Source organism: Babylonia areolata, chromosome 6, assembly GCF_041734735.1.
Source record: "Babylonia areolata isolate BAREFJ2019XMU chromosome 6, ASM4173473v1, whole genome shotgun sequence".
In the NCBI taxonomy this organism is placed as follows: domain Eukaryota; kingdom Metazoa; phylum Mollusca; class Gastropoda; order Neogastropoda; family Buccinidae; genus Babylonia; species Babylonia areolata.
Window position 1 is genome coordinate 16,158,751 of NC_134881.1, and position 5,000 is coordinate 16,163,750.

The 5,000-nt window shown below is 46.2% G+C and overlaps 1 pseudogene across 1 annotated transcript in view; it reads right to left on the reverse strand.

Moving 5' to 3' along the window:
- The window catches only part of LOC143282783 (myophilin-like), a 46,319-nt pseudogene extending 45,816 nt beyond the window's left edge, over positions 1-503 (reverse strand). Inside the window, exon 1 of the transcript XR_013055304.1 lies at positions 1-503. This exon is cut by the window's left edge and continues 47 nt beyond it. The product of XR_013055304.1 is annotated as a myophilin-like (transcript).
- Between the last annotated feature and the right edge of the window lie 4,497 nt (positions 504-5,000).

Sequence of the window (5,000 nt, forward strand, 5' to 3'; positions counted from 1 at the left end):
CAGACATGGTGGCGGCCGTCCGGACGTTCAGGTACTCTCCGATGCTGAGTCCCGCCGTGGTGACTGCTTGGGTGGGTGGGTGGGGTGCCCCCGACCGACAACAACGAACGACAAACCTACCCTCTACAAGAACAAACAGCAACAACGAAAGTTACAGCCCAGCAACCAAAAAACGGACCAAAAGCCTGACTGACTGATTTGATTCAGTGCTTGCCACTGGGTCTTGGTCACAGGCCTGGTGTGTGTTTTGTTGCTCTCTCCTTGGGTAGAGATGGGCTCTTTTGGTGGAGGGATCAAGCTGTGTATGTGGATGTGGTGTGTGTGTGCCTGTGTCTGTGCCCCTAGTAGCCCTGAGTCCACACAACCTGTCTACCTGCCTTCCGTCCTTCCGTCCTTCCTTCCTTCCTTCCTTCTTTCCTTCTCCCTTCTTCCTCCTGAGGTACTCTTCACTTCCTACTTGCCCACCAAGCTGATCTTTTCCCTCCTTCCTTCCCTCCTTCCTTCCTTCCCAAAAGGACTTACTGCTCCTTCTTTCGCTCGCACGCGCTCCCTTCCTTTTTTTTAATTTTTGGTTTCGTTTCTTCACTTCTGTTCCAAAAGTTTAGCACGTGGAGGAGGGGTCGAGGAGGGGGAGGAGGGCTAATTTACATAATAACCACGTGACGGGGTCCGGAGTTGGCGATTGGTCAGGGCGTGTGATTCAGCTGCCGGGTTTGAAGTAGAAGTCTCGTTGCCGGCAGGGTCGGGAATGGCCAAGTTTGGGCAGCAGTGGCAGGCTGGCTTAGAGGGGCCAGCAACAACCAGCATCGTGAATGTTGCGCCGTGTTGCTTGGTGGTGGTGGAGGTGGAGGTGGTGGTGATGGTGGAGGTGGTGGAGGTGGAGGTGGTGGAGGTGGTGGTGAAGTGGGCAGAGGACGGAGAGGCTGCTGCCTTTTTTTCTTTTCTTTTTTTCTTTTTAAGTCCTTGTCGGCTTCTTCTTCTGCTTCTTCTTCAGCAACCTGGCAGTTTTGTGAAGACGATGTGTGTGTGTGTGTGTGTGTGTGTGTGTGTGCGTGCATATGTACGCACGTGCCTGTGTCTCGGTCGGGTCGCGGCGGTATTTAGAAACTCTCCTCTCGTTCCCCTCCCCTCCCCTCCCCTCTCCTCCGAGGGACCCCGCCTCCACCCACCCTCCCCAAACTTGTAACGTTGTACACGCCATCGCATCTCAGTCCCATCTTCGGCGTCTCCCTTCCCCCCAACCCCCCACACCCCCCTCACTTCCACCCGTCCACCCCCAGCGTCCCGCCCGGCTCCACCCATCCCACCCCACCCACCCACCCACCCGTCCTCCTCTTTAAAAAGTTTATTATATCTCCTTGCTGGTGAGCTGGTGATGTTTTCAGTGTGCAGGGCACATTAGCGGTGAAAATAGCTGCACCTTTCAACCCCCCCTCCCACCCCCACCCACACCCACACCCACCCACACCCATCCCCTGTCCCACCTTCGCGCTCCCTCCCACTCCCGCCCCCCTCGTCCCCTCACACACCCCCCTACTCGCCCCCTAGTGCTCAACATCAAGTTAGCTGAATCATGTGTTTGGAAGCCGGGCAAGCTGAGGTTGAAAGAATTCTAATCGCTCCGCGAGACACCTTGTCTTTATCATACCTTGCTTTGCAAAACAGCGAGCTGACTTGTCGGGGTACCGTTATTGCTTTGCCCTCTTGTTTCTCTGTCTTGTCTTGTCTTGTCTTGTCTTGTCTTGTATTGAAGTGACTGTTTCTCTCTGGCCTTGTCTGTTTCTCTCTGGTCTTGTCTTTTCCGTTTCTCTGGTCTTGTCTGTCTTGTCTGTTTCTCTCATGTCTTGTCTGTTTCTCTCATGTCTTGTCTGTTTCTCATGTCTTGTCTGTCTTGTCTGTTTCTCTGGTCTGGTCTGGTCTGTTTCTCTTGTCTTGTCTTTCTTGTCTGCTTCTCTCATGTCTTGTCCGTTTCTCTCATGTCTTGTCTGTCTTGTCTGTTTCTCTCATGTCTGGTCTGTTTCTCTGGTCTGGCCTTGTTTGTTTCTCTCAGATCCTGTCTGTTTCTCCCTGGCCTTGTCTGTTTCTCTCATGTCTTGTCTGTTTCTCTCTGATACTGTCTGTTTCTCTCATGTCTTGTCTGTTTCTCTCTGATACTGTTTGTTTCTCTCTGATCCTGTCTGTTTCTCCCTGGCCTTGTCTGTTTCTCTCATGTCTTGTCTGTTTCTCTCGGTCTTGTCTCTCTCTCTCTCTCTCTCTCTCTATCTTTCTATGGCTATTTATCTGCTTACCTCCCTCCCTCTCTTTCTTTGTTCGTCGGCCTGTCCAATACTAGTCTAATTCTGTCTTTTCTCCCCCCCCACCCCCACCCCCACCCCCCCCCCACACACACACACCCCTATTCTCTGTTTCCCTCTCCCTCTCTCGACATTTGTCTCACCTACTTTTTTTTTCAAATGTTCATATACTTCTTTATTTGTTTGATTATTTATTCCTTTTTTTTCTTTTTTTTCCATAACTAAATGTTCATTTACTTCTTTATTTGTTTCATTATTCATTCTTTTTTTTTCTTTCTTTTTTTTCCCCATATTTAAATATTCATTTACTTCTTTATTTGTTTCATTATTCATTCTTTTTTTTTTCTTTTTTTCTTCTTCTTCTTCTTTTTTTTTTCTCAAGGCCTGACTAAGCACGTTGGGTTACGCTGCTGGTCAGGCACAACTTGATTATGCTTAGCAGACTGTGGTGTAGCGTATATGGAATTGGCCGAACGCAGTGACGCCTCCTTGAGCTACTGATATTGATACTGATACTGATACTGATCTACTGACATTGTTTAGTTGTTATTGTTTTCTTATCTCTTTTTCTTTCTTTTTTTTCTATTCTTTTCCTTCTTGGGTTTTTTTTTCTTTCTTTCTTTCTTTTTTTTTTTCTTTTTTCTGTTTTTGTGAATTTGGTTTTCAGTTTGTTTTGCTTTTGTCTACATGCATAAACGTATTTGTTTTTGATCATTCGTGATGATGATGATGATGATAGTCGTTGTAAAGTAATGCTGGTAGTCATAGTATCAGTTGCATTTATCATAATTATATGGAGAGGACAGACAACAGCAAAAGACATCTTAATTGTTTGCCTTTTATAGGAATTCTATGCTGATAATCTCTCTCTCTCTCTCTCTCTCTCTCTCTCTCTCTCTGTCTTCTTTTTTTTTCTTCTCCTCCTCCTCCTCCTCCTTCTTCTTCTTCTTCTTCTTCTTCTTCTTCTTCTTCTTCTTCTTCTTCTTCTTCTTCTCCACATCCATCTCCACCTCCTCCTCCTCCAACTTCTTCTTCTTCTCCTCCTCCTCCTCCTCTTCCTCCTCCTCCTCCTTCTTCTCCTCCTCCTCTTCTTCTTCTTCTTCTTCTTCTTCTTCTTCTCCTTCTTCTCCTTCTTCTTCTTCTCCTCCTCCTCCTTCCTCCTCCTCCTCTTTCTTCTTCTTCTTCTCCTCCTCCTCCTTCTCCTCCTCCTCCTCCTCCTCCTCCTCCTCCTTCTTCTTCTTCCCCCTCCTGTAATTGTGTTTTATGTGTCTGTATGTGTTTTTTCCATCAGGGTTCAAGGATATATCGTTATGTATTGCTCCTGTCAGACATTTTATTCACTATGTCGGCAGAGCAGAACTTGGACCACACACTGCTTTACACACGCGCGCGCGCGCGCACACACACACACACACACACACACACACACACACATGCGCGCGCACATACACACACACTCACACACACGCACGCTTACACGCACTTAAACGCACACACACGCACACACGCGCGCGCGCACACACACACACACACACCAATAAAAAACCACACACAAAAAAAGTCACACACACGCATATACACACACACGCGCGCGCGCGCGCACGCAAACAACACACACACACACACACACACACACACACACACGAACGCACGCACGCACGCACGCACACACATACGCACGGACGCACGCACAAACACACACACATACTGTACTACACATAAACGTACGCACGCACGCACGCACACACACACACACACACACACACACACACACACACACACACACACAAGCGCATGCATGAACATGAACAATATAAACCACTCTCATGCACACATCCGACCAGGCGTTTTCGCTTGGTGATCCTCTTTACAGTATTTCAAGAGTTTACCTTTCAATATCAGTAGCTCAAGGAGGCGTCACTGCGTTCGGACAAATCCATACACGCTACACCACATCTGCCAAGCAGATGCCTGACCAGCAGCGTAACCCAACGCGCTTAGTCAGGCCTTGAGATAAAAAAGACAAAGATAATAATAGTGATAATAATAATTAAAAAAAGAATGAATAAATAAAAATGAAATAAAAAGAATAATGATGATAAATAAGCAAATAAGCAAATAAATGTAATACATGCAGACACACATGCACACATACGCACACTCACACATGCATAACAATTATGCAACAAACATGCAGTTTCACAGATATGAAAGCACAAACACACATAAACGCAAACGACCCCCGACACACACACACACACACACACACACACACACACACACACACAAGCGCATGCATGAACATGAACAACATAAACCACTCTCATGCACACATCCGACCAGGCGTTTTCGCTTGGTGATCCTCTTTACAGTATTTCAAGAGTTTACCTTTCAATATCAGTAGCTCAAGGAGGCGTCACTGCGTTCGGACAAATCCATACACGCTACACCACATCTGCCAAGCAGATGCCTGACCAGCAGCGTAACCCAACGCGCTTAGTCAGGCCTTGAGATAAAAAAAAAAAAAGACAAAGATAATAATAATAATAATAATAATAATAATAATAATAATAATAATAAAAGAATGAATAAATAAAAATGAAATAAGAAGAATAATGATGATAAATAAGCAAATAAGCAAATAAATGTAAAACATGCAGACACACATGCACACATACGCACACTCACACACGCATAACAATTATG